Below are 13,768 nucleotides of genomic sequence, written 5' to 3' on the forward strand. Positions count from 1 at the left end.
ACGTATATACATTTACATTATCATAGATTCGTATAAAACACTTACAATACACAGCGTGCAGTTGATCATAAATAGAATACCATTGCACTATACCTCGTTCCAAGTACCTAGTTTCAATAAAAAAAAAAAAAAAACTCAATAAATTTATGTTGACAAACTTTCCAAACAGTTCCTGCACATTTCAGTTGCACAAAATAAACAATACCACATAAGTTGTTCACACGTTATGTTATATTCTTATATTGCTTAAGAATAAATGAGGGAAGAGTACTATATTTCACCACATATTTCTGCTGATTTTAATGTATAGAATTCTACATGAATAATTTTTGCTATGGTTATTTTAAATTGAGAACGGTTTATTAAAGAGTATTATCATTGAATGAATATTGATTTTATAATAATGTAATTTTTATTATAAAATCAAAGTATATATTTATATAAGTTAATATATAGTAACCATTATAACAACCGTTACATCACTATTTATAGTTAATAAACATAATATGTACAATATAGGTAAATATTATAGTGACATATTATTATACATTTTATATACATGCTGATCTAGATATTAAGTTCCCCCCTCCGGCTTTGTGCCACATTCAGTATATTGTAAGGCTATGGCCAAAACCGAATATGTACGAGAACATTAGTTCTCCGCGATGACCATCACGCTCACCGGGACTCCAAGACAGCCTTACATTTTAGTAAGCTGTTTTGTAAGTATGAATAAACTTTTATGTATTAACTATTATTAGACCGATCTTCATTTATTTGTATTAAGATTCTAAATACCTTCTGCTCCCGAGCTCTGGTTAATACAGATTCAAAAGAAACTTCTTCACTGAATCTTTTATATTTAACGGGTCACCCCCGACCACGTTACACCATAAAAAAAACTACTATATTGTTATAGATTATATTATTATACATTTTATGGTTATTTATTTTTTTATAATTATTTGAATTAAATTAAAATAAATAAATGTAATTATTTACCTATTTAATCGATAAATATTGCGTTTTCTTATACAAATCTCAAGATAATAATTCTTATTATCTTAGTTCAAATATTATTATTATATTTCATTCGATACACAATAATAAATAAATAATAAGATATACAGTTGCATGATATTTAAGTTTTAAATATTTACAGAACACAACAAATATTTTTAAATTGTGCACCATTTTCTCCAATGCTTTTCGTCTAATATTAATTTCAAAAACAAATACTTTTTATTTTGTACATAAAGGTATATTTTATGAACGCAGTTCACGTCCATTCCTGTATTTATTGTCACAGAAAAATATTTTTATCTTCTGTTTTTCTAAATTTTGATTTTAAAACTATAACTATTTATATTATTTGAGTTATTACAAGTAATATATATATATATATTATTTATTTATAATTTCTTATTTTTTTTTTAAGTTTTTGTTAGGGTGGTTTATCGATAGGTTATGTACAGCATAATAAATATGTCGACACAAATTGTTAGTTCTGCGTATTGTTGCTAACAATGTATTGATAATAATAAAATGAAAAAATATAGATTTGTAATTTAGTGTTTATATTATAACAGTTTGTATACGTACATTATAATATTATGTTGTTTTAGTAAAGAAAATATGAATACGCTGATTTTTTTCTCGATTTTATAATTTTTCACATATCAAACTAAAATAGTAATACACATCTTTATTTAAAGCATCAAAATAATAAATATAAATAATTTATAACTTCAAGACACTGCTAGCATTTCTCTAAATATTTGTATATACATTATATTGTACTAATATACTTAAGGGTATAAATTTTGAAAACATCAAAGTGTTCTCAAAAAACGTTTAAATAATACACATAGCATAAAGATATTTTTATACAAAAATTCTAACAGTGAGTAAAATTCTTGTATGTAAATGGTCGAGATTAAGTTTTTGCTTTAATTGCGTACAAGAATAAACGCCCATTGTAAATACATATTGTCACATTGAATATTGACACTGAATGTTAAACAGTGTTTTCGTCGTTTTCGATACATCCTATCTCAAATATTATGATTAGGCTATTATAATTTACAATATTATATTAACTGTACCTGAAAATTGGATGAAAAATTTCTTAACTAAAAAAAAAAAAATTGATAACATAATAATATTTTGATGTTTATATAATTACGAAAAAAAATATTGTTTTGGATCATAAACGTCGGGAAGCTAATATTTTTAAAAATGAATAATAAAAAATATTTTCTTTTTATATGAAAATATTAACGACCACGTATTCACTCGATTGTCACTTAGTTTTCAGCTTATGTTGCCCTATGAATACTGCAATACTTCATCTATCTATGTCAGATATGCAAGAAACTCCTCCTTTAAACCGTAAAACATAAAATAAGTTATTAGAAAAGTTATTATCACAGTTATCAAAGTTACACCAGTTCAATAAAACAGGTATGACAAGTCTGTCTCACAGATAAGCAATTTTTTTCTGATTGGCCCCTTTTATATTTACATGCATTTTGTTATAACCCATCCCGTTTATTTTGGCACTTAAAAACCGTTCTGATTTTAAAAAATCAGTGGCCTGAAAACTGTATTTTTTCAATTAAATATAGTTACTGGGCATTTTTTTTTTATATAATAGAACAATTACCATTTACCAAATATCAAGATTTAAAAATCAATTTTATTTATTTTATTTTAATTTTATTAAAATTCAAATATCAAAGGTTTGGCGATTGAATATATATAATTATATGAATTAGTATAATATTAAAATATAAATTAAAAACTAGAAAACAGATTAAATTGAATAATTTAGAGATAAGATAAATAGGTACTTGGAAGTAAGAGTTTATATCTACAATAAAATATCTCTTATTAGGCCACCTCGCAGCCACCAATAACAAAAACAACTGGCAGGAACCACTACGAAAATAAAGTGAGTATTTATTTTGTTATTGTACAATTTTCAGAATAATCTGAATATAGAGAGGTTTTTTTACCAGAAGACAGTCTATCTTATAATATTTATGCTCAATTTGTAGTTTTTATAGAGTAAACTAACTTTTTAGTAAGTTACCAGTTACCACTAACATACCTCCACTATATTAGTATCATTATATAAAATCACAATTCACAAGTATAGAAAGTGAACATTTGGAATTTGTATCTTGACTTATTACCTACTTTTTAGTTGTTACTTATTTCAAAGATGTTTATATGTTTGCATCTATCATGTTTTTTTTTCTTTTATAATTGAGTCGTTCATAGGTACATTTTTAATTTTGATGCCTACAATTGTTGTCTTAAATTTATAGAATGAACAATTCCAAAAATAATATATGAAAGTGGAAGTGCTGAGAGAAAAAATAAAAAGAAAAAAATGCTAAGTAGCCTTCGCTTTAGTTATACATTTATGCTTACATTATAAATCACTTGGGTTGAATACGAACGTACTTCCTTTAAATTAAAATTTGTCAAAAATTATTTAAAAAATATTTTAGGTCAAAATGTATAAAAACGTTTATTATTAGAATGGATATCAATAAATAAATTTTGAAGTCTGGTCAACGTTTATTCTAAGGATTTAAGGAATATTATAAATATATGATGAACTAAAAAAAAATTATTATTTAGTAATATACTTGCTAATGTGCTATTATTTTAAAATTTTAAATAAATTAATGATTTTCTAAAATTAATTTTGTAGTCAGGTAGAATAAAAGCTAAGCAAAAGGTTTTTTCCGTGTGGGAACCTATCTCAAAATTGTTTGTTATGCTAAAAATGACCTTTCTATCCACAAGAAAGGACTTAATATTACGTATATTGAACAAGTCAAAAATTATGCGGATAAAACAAACATTCATTATTTGAAAAATAGCCAAAAAATTACTTTTCGTCAAATGAAACCTGAAATGACGCCACTGACCAATTAAGGTATATCATGAAGTGCAAACAATCTTTTTAGACGATGTCTGCAGTAATAGACCTATCAATTTCCAAAAACATACATATTATTGTTCCAATCGTCAAAATTGAATACTACAATAATACCAAGTCATAAATATTAAAATTCCAACAGGATACAACTAGATATTTAGCATGTTGTAGAAACTATTTTAACATTAATCTATGTCTACGTTATTATTATTTTTAAACAAAACAATTATTTAAATTAAAGTTAGTAGATAAATACAATGCTGTAGTATTGAACAAAAAAATCAATGTGAAGAATTTAATAGATAAATTTCAACCTTTTATAAAAAAATATCAATCATTTTATTTATTTATTTTAACGTATATATAATATTATTATAATAAATATACTGCTTTATATTTTGTTTTTTCCCCCAAAGAGAATTTGTAAACCTAACGTTATTAACGATGATACAAAATCCTATATCTGAGCCGGTTTTACTATCAAAGTAATACATTTTTATCAAAAATAACAAATAAATGTTGACAGTTTTCTAGACCTTTAATACCTATGTAATGAAACAAAAACTATTACCATAATAAAAATAATAAAATACAATATTGTAGTTGATTTCATAATATCATCACGATTTGTAAATTATCTATTTCTTATTTCATTAATATTTTAATCACCTTAAGATTTTTAATTACAAATTAAAATATATATTATTGCATAATTAATGCCCCATGTCTTACCCTTTTACCATGGAAACCAATTAATTCAATACAAAATATATTTTTGTTATTGATGTAAGTACTATAAATAGTTATAAATATATTCAACGTGGTATATCATCTTAAATCTTAATTCTCAAAAAATAACAGTCTGTAGTAATTATAGCATGTTTCTAATGTATACAAATTTATCATTTTAAGAATGTCAATATTTGAACTCATAAATACATTTATATTTCAGAATTGAATTGCAAAATACATATAAATAACATTAATATAATAAATTATTGGTTGCATTTTATTTGAATCTCATAAATACGCAACCGCAGAAACCATGGTAGGACTTGGCGTTGACATGTTTGTAGATTATGTTTTTCCTTACGCTGCATACCTGTTGTACTGAAAAGGTATTATATATAAATCCAAAGTGGTGGACGTGTATAGAGTTAGTGTCACATTCCAAAAAAAAAATATTTGACATATTCTAATTATTGAATAATTTCTTTCTTTTAGAAGAAAAGATAATTTGATGCAATAGTAGTTTATTGATAAAAATAAAAATTATATTTCATAAATTATTCGCTGAAAATTTAAAAGTTTACTTATATAAATTATCCTTTTAAAAAGGTATTATTATAATATCTTAAGCACATTTTTACGTGAATGCACTTCGACAAATAAATGATCGATAAACTAACAGTTTATAAACGATTGCGTAAAATTGTATATTATAATATTATTTTATTTTGTTAAAGTATATATTTTTCAATACAAATTTGTCATCTATAGTAATGAAATGTTGTAAAAATTAAAATTCACTGTAAAGGAATTTATTTGATCTGTTTTTTCTTATCTTTGTCAGTGAACATTTTTTTTTTTTTTTGATTAGAAGGAATGCTCAAAAAGTTTCACGTGGCGCGCATTTAATAGCAGGAATCGATTGGTGGATGGTAAATCGAATAGAGGTCTCTTTACGACATTTTCTCAATAGTTTTCTAAGCGTGAGGAAAAACTAAACTGACAGCCGTCGAACGTTTTTGAAGGAATGTCTACAACAAGCAAGGATTTTACCGACATCCGCTTAAAATCGTATTAAGAATTTATTGCTCTGATATAAAATAAAACAAAATTAAAACCCAGATGAAATCGATTTGTGCATAATAGTAACGATGTAGGTACATATTATTAAAAGCATTATTCCTATTATTATATTTTATTAACAATAAAACCTTGACGCATTTGGGCTTGGACGGCGGTCTGTGTAGGCATTTCAACTACTTCACGATAGTATGGTCCGTTATCCCGATATCTTGTATAAACGATTTATTTTAATACGTCAAAGTATAAATATGTTTCAATATGTTACCATTTTAGACTTATCAAGTTATTTTACTGAAATATTTTAAAGTTTGACAAAAATATTATTATTTAAACTATAAAGTACTTAGTTCATAAACTGGCAATTGCTTCTATCATAATATCACAATTTTGATTTTTAAATCCTTACCATAAATATTTTATGTAACAATATACTTATTCTATTTTATTACACTGTTTACAATATTTTATCATGTTATTTTATATGGAGGCGTTAAGTAAACCAATCGGTATGTATAATGCAAATACTAAAGAAAATATTTAATCTTAAGTAATAAAATAGGTATGTTCCTATTATATTGATATTTTTTTATTTTAAAAATATACTATAAAATATAAAACAATATTAAAATGAAATATAAAATGATAATGTGTAATATAACATTTATAGAATTTAAACTCTAGAGAAATAGTTACTAAATTTTGAATTAAAAAGTTGGCAAAAATGATAAATTTAAACTTAAATTAAATTAGTAATAGGTACTAATTTAAAGATTATAAATACTGAGAAATAATATGTTCAAAATAATATGTTTTAATACATAAAATGCATTCAAAAGATAATTCAGAGAATTATCTTTATTATGTTGTAGCAATGTAGCATAATAATAAACTACACCGTTTTGTGAAAATAGTATATCAACATGATACTTTTGAAAGATCTTTTTTAATTTAGTGTCTAGAAAAAATGATTAAACCATTATCTTAAACGATTTTTTATTATTGAATTCATTATTTGGACCACTACATTTTAATAAAATAATATATAATTTATAATTTTCTATGCTACTACAGCGCACACAATGCATTACTTCAAATGACCACAAGTCTTGTCAAAAGACAATACATTATCCAATATTAAATAATATAGACTTATCAACTTCCACAATGGCTATAGATTGGCATCAAATGAAATTGATAAATATATGTGTATACAATATATACAATTTTAATCTAAAATTAATAACTAAGGTTATATATTTGTATAATATTTTTGTGTCATACATTTGTAGCCCAATCAGTACCCTTTAAAAATATTTTTTTTCAATTGTTGCTCAATACTCGGCTAATAAAATATAAATAAATATTGTATACAAAGCAGGTAGGTAAATAAAATGTGGTCCAATTACCGATTACCCGTTGAATTGAATATCTACCAACTATAAATTATAATACACGAGTATTATGGTAATGTGTATTTTCCCTTGTGTAATAATTTATTTAGTTCTAATGCATTTAATGGTGTAAAATAATAATAATTGTAATGTTTTACAGAAGTACATGTGATATTATAACATATACAATTAATAAAAAAAGGCCCGTAAATTGTACAATTTTATAATTTTTTTTATTTAATAATAAATACCTATGATTATATTGTTTTGTACCAATATGGCAATATTATAACTTATTTATTATAATATATGTTTCTTCTGAATTGAGAATAACGTATTTATTATTATTTATTAAACTGTGTGGTTTAGGAGGCCCTCTTGAACGATTATTGATACCTACTGTTAGTGCCAGTGCGACGAAAGCAGTTGCTCATGCACAATGGGAACCACGGGTTTTTCCCATAAATGCTGAAGCAACACCCACGTCGAAGTACGGTCTGGCCATCGTCGATTATGTTCTATGTAAAAGATCCATCCCGCCGATTTAAGACGAAATTTTTATTACTTATCTTGCACTCAAAAGTGCGTTCAACGAAAATATACTTAATTAATAATTTGTTCTTTAGAAATAATATGTAAGTATATATATAAATATATTATATATTACTTACTAGGAATTTGATCTGGTTTCCTATACGAACGAATAACTCGTAGCATACGTGTTTCTAGATGCTTAAATAATATATAATATCATTATATAAATTACTTACTAAGAACGTCACTTGATTTCTGATTTTGTTGATATTCATACTCGACGTTTTTAACTATTGTTCTTTTTGATATTAACGCCTCAAGTTTGTCTAAATGACCTTTAAACCTTTTATTTTAATCATACAGTACTTGTCAGACAACAACTTAATAACTTTTCCATGTAAATTCCTGATAGCGTCTGACTATGCACCTGTAATCTGTATCATTATCGGGTTGTGTCAAATTCGTTAGGGGACATCTTTCAATGCATCACAACTGCGAATACGATTAACATAATTTGTTACGTTAATCATATTATTGCTTTCCACTCGAAAGTTAAATAGTTTTTGCTTCATACTTGTATATCTATGGATAACTGACTATTAACTGTTTCTATTCTTGGGGATTTTCTCATTTCTATTTATAAAACCAATTAATGAATAATTAAAATAATATTTTGTAATTATTAATAACTGTCATCAGTCGTTTTTCTTCCATAACCCTGGTGTTATCACCTTTATTTTGTTAAATTCTTCGGCAAAACTGATAGGTATATAGGTATTATAGGTATATTGGTATATAGGTATTATTATTTATTATATTATCCATTAGTTAAGGCACGAAGGCACCTTTGAATCATCACATTTGTATTTTTCTTCTATCATCTTAGTACGATTCTGTGTGTTCACACTCGTCAAAAAAAAAAACACTAATTTACTATAGTGCTTAAAATACATAGTAATACAAATCCGAGCAACACTAATACGTCAAATAGATTCATTTTTAATCGTACTTTGGCAATGTTGTTCGAACCAATATATAATTCAATAGACATATTATTTGTTTATTTGCAGACCCTAGTGGTTCGTATATCTGTTTATTATATTATTGTGTCACCAATCACTCGCGTATATGTTATATTCAAACCCGATGAAATGACACTAAGGACTCCCGTGTTTGGTGCCTCGTAGCTACAACCGCGTACCTCACTTTAGCGCTAAAGAGTCGTAATTCGAGGGTCGCGGAGGATCACGATCGCTGATGGACGCCACGTAGCGGTGGACAAACGACTGCGCGTCGACACGAACACCGCGCCTTTTGCCATTTACTGCATACCGCAATCTCAGCAACCGAGTCACGGTGCTCGCCAGTTATTTACGGTGTTTACCAGCTTCTCCAGCAAAAATCGCGCACCCGTACGAAGCCGACCCGACGAATGTGAATTCGCTTACTGAGACAGCGATACTAAATCCGTATGTTGACTTGACCCGGTCCCTAAACCGATTTCCGACCCTTAGTAGGTACTACTATAATAATTGTCGCAATGCCGACATGCCGTTGTTATTAATTGAGCATAGCTCGGCAGCCAACCCCCGGCTACCGAAGTAGGGCTTTCGCGGTTGGCCGAGCCACTCAAGACGCACGTCGTCGCACTCGTCACTGGAGACATGCAAAGACGCGGCTAACACTGGGACGTGTGACTGACCAATTCGTGGTACAGAATGTGAGAGTCCATCAGTGCACCGCGAGTGTATTATGCGAACAAACAAGAGCAACACGAAGGGAGGAAAACGACGTCGGTACCGCCAACGCACAAATCGGCAGTACGTTCTCAGACCACTTCGTGGTCCTTCGGAAGGACCTTCCGCCCTCAAACGCGAAATTAATTTTACGTGAGTGTCCGCGACCGCTAACTCGATATTCGCAGCTATCCTGCAGGCAGGACATTCCCCTATCCGCAACCCGCGAAGACGCAATCTATTCCGCGCCGCCTTTAGCTGACAAACCACATTAGGCAAGCGGGAACGACTGGCTAAATTCGCCATACCCGTCCACTTGGCTGTGATTCATCTAAATATGATAACATAACAGTGTATTATATTTTTATACAATTAAAGAAACTATTTAAACTCTCTTTTTAGTTTTTGAGCAAAGCAATGCATATATTGATTTTACAACGATGTATATTGTGTCTGTGTGTTTGCAGGTATTCAGTAAAAAATATTATGGATCTTCAACTTTGAAAATATATATAGTTTCTGATCTACCTGATTATTATCAGTCGTCCCGGAAAATCGAAAATTTTATTATATAGTTCAAAATTAATAAAATATATTAAAGCCAAAAAATCTAAAATCTTTATGACCTTTATAATAAACATTAAAAGTTCAAATTTGAATAAAATTCGATATTTAAAATTTTAAACGATGAATAACGATTTTAATAATTGTGTTATAACTCAAAAACGTCATTCATGGGAATTAGTATGTACCTATGTTCTAAATGTCATTATACCTATAATGACATTTTTAAAATATGTAGATTAATTTTAAGCTAATACCTACCTATTCATATCATTAATATATTCACACTTTTATATGGTAAAGTGGTAATGTAATATTGACTGAAAAACTTATAATAATAATTACATAATATACCTAATATAAATATATAACAAAAAATTGTATGATATCAACTGCGTGGTTATTAGCCAGCATTACGTTATTTACATTGAAAATGGGATGAGTTTTCATTACATTATACTACATAAATTACTATTTTATGTGTACATATCATTAAATTAGATGACCGGGATCAGTTTCGTTGATACAACAAATAAGTTGTTAATAAGTTATTATTAATTTTCTGGACATCTCAGAGTGGATAAAAGTATCTCATATTAAGTATCCGGGTAATACCTGTTTGAAGCGTATTTCATTGAACTGACGGCATTCGAGAAGTTTATGTTACCCATAATGAGTGTTCCGAAAGTAGGACATAATGGTGGGTCTTTCGTGTGTCATACGAAGGTAGTCCACACTTTACCTAACCTTCGAAGGCGGCTAAAAATAACCTAGTCCCTTTTGGAAATATCGTATGGTTATGGTTTGGGCCATGTTATATATAATAATATTATAATAGTTAAATTTTAATAATATAATAAATGCAATGTTTTTGTAAAAATAAATTTAACCTACCTAAATACTAATAATAAAATAAATTAATTTAATGATAATATCATGAAAATATACTTAACGATGTACCCTTGATGTAGGTTGATAGACCATCTTTATTTAGAATCTTTTTTCGTGTACAATGGTTTATCATCGAATTCAAATTTAACACAACGATTTTACAGCGATTTACTCGACATCTACAGTACAGCAGAGCGAAACCTATACACTTGACCAAAATTATTGATTTTTAATAATTATAAATATTATTTTGCACGCGGTATGGCAAAATTCGCTGGTGATATGCCGATAAGACATGTTCAGCACAAATATATATAATTTTGTTCTGTAATTAATAAATTAATTAATTAAAAATAAATTATTAATTGTATAATGTATATATTTGTATATTTTTGTGTTAGACATTAAATATATAAATGTACAAATTTTGTAACCCAATACCCGAGTAATAAGATGTAAACAAACATTGTATAAAAAATAGGTTAGATAAAATGTGACCCAATTACCGACCGATTATTCTATCATTATCGGTACAGGGGATTTAAATGATTAAGTGTAGGAGACAGGACATTACACCTGCTGGATTCGGTTGCTACCTCGTGCGCGACCCTCTTCGCATGAATAGGACTGCGTCCAAAGGACATAACATAAAACGTTTGTAAATACGACCGATTATCCCCTTTTTTTTGTAAATTTTACCGTTACGATTTTTTTTCATATGAAACTTGTAAATTCGACTGAGACTAACTTTTAACCTGTAAAATAAACGTAAACTTGACCGGTATTATTTTATTTTTAAATTTAAATTGTATGATTACCTATTTATAATGAAAAATTTGTCTTCCTAATTTTAGACTAAAATTACTAAAATCTTATTTTATATCATAGACTAAAGCGTATCGCTTAAATGTTAGTTTTTTTTTTTTAACGTCGAGTAGATGTTGATAATAATACATTTGTAAAGTTGATGTGTTTTGTATTGGTGTGTAATACTAAATTTTACCAACTGGCAATTACCTATTTCTAATCATAGTTAAAAAATTAAATTTCAATTTTTTTTTTTTTATTGTATCTATATATACATATAGTATATATTTGTACGTAAAATTTTACATACAAATTTGGATTTGATTTTTTTATAACAGTAGTAGTATTTAGTATTTACATTATTTTAGTACCACGTTGAAGTTAACATTTATTAAATTTATGCATGTCAAAAAAATGTGCCGGTAAAATCCACATGACATAAATACGATCATAAAATCAACTAAATATTTTAAAACCATATACATTTACACACACTTATGACTATAATATAATAACCCATTGGCTATAATAGCAATACCTAACTACTTAGGATCTAAACCACACTTTGTATACCAGAAATGTTTATATATTCTGTAACGTAAAAATTTAAAAACTGATGAAATTAAAGGCACTATCAAGTAACTTTAATTAGTCTAATTATCTAATTGGTAATCGTTTAACGAGTTAAGCGGAGTTATATCTAAAGCACTAAAGCATTGGATGTGGATCTACTTATCTAATCATTAAATAATAATATTAATATTAGAAGCAAAAATTCTTAGATTTATAGGACATAGGTCAAGGGTCGGCAACCTTTTGAGACAGTAGAGCCAAAAATTACAATTTACGTAATTTTCCCGTTTTTAAAGAACCACAAAAAATGTTGTTTCAATATTTTAGTATTTGCTTGTATATATTTGATTTTTGATTTAGAATAAACGAATTTATACACGAAATAATATTTATTCATATAAAAAAACATATAAATATTTTTAGCACAAAACATATTCAAGTATTTTAGCAATAATAATAAATAATACAGTTATTAAATAATAGATAGTTTAATAGTTATATACTTTTATGGTTACATCATAAACGCAATTTGAGGAAGGGGGCTAAGCCTCCTCAAAACCAATCATAGCCCCCTAAAATGGTTTGTATATATATATCCCATTCCACCTTTATATATCTCAGGGAGTATACACACAGTACATACTCGTACATGCAAATTATAATAGACCTCCCAAATTTAAAACTCAAATTGCGCCTATGGGTTACATTTACATAAATGGGAGCATTGGCTTTGCACGCATTTGGAAAGTTTGGAGCACGCTTGTTGATTACCATAGCCTGTGCAGGTGCCAGGTATTTCATATTCTTAAAAGCAACAAAAATATATTGTAAAATAATATATTTATTTCAATAATTATTTTTGCATATGGACCAAAAGAGCCGCAGGTTACTGACCCCTGGTATAGGTACACAATAACAATAAAAATAACTCCCGTGCATTATCATAGACATCGTATCGTACGTGTCGAAAGGTTTCTTTGTTGATTGAAATCACGTGGCCTTTGAAAACGATATGGCGTAAAATTTAATTGAGCGCTGACAGAGGCGTCCCGTAAGTGACGAGTGTATAATATAGCCTGAGGGCGGAAATCTCGCCGTCAACATTATTATATTACATTAAATTATAATATTCAAAAGCCGACCGGCCGGTCCCGAAATCGACCACTCAACTATATAATATATGTGCGTGTGTGTATGTGTGTACTTAGTGCAGCAAAGTGGAGTACCCACTCCAATTTTCAGCGAAAAGTATTTATTTTATTTTTTTTAATGACTTCCGGACTTTTGAAAAAAAAAACACATTTTTAGATGAAATAAAAATATAATAATATTACATCATTTTTTTACCAAATGTCAACCGCACATACCATCACAGTGCACCTTTTTGTTGTTACATCCTCACCAATCCAATTATTTAAAAGTGGCCTCTGCCTCTATTCTATTTTACCAAAAAATAAAAATATTTATAACTGCTACAAAATAAATAGGCACACGTTCCACATCCG

This window comes from Rhopalosiphum maidis, chromosome 1 (assembly GCF_003676215.2).
Source record: "Rhopalosiphum maidis isolate BTI-1 chromosome 1, ASM367621v3, whole genome shotgun sequence".
In the NCBI taxonomy this organism is placed as follows: Eukaryota; Metazoa; Arthropoda; class Insecta; order Hemiptera; family Aphididae; genus Rhopalosiphum; species Rhopalosiphum maidis.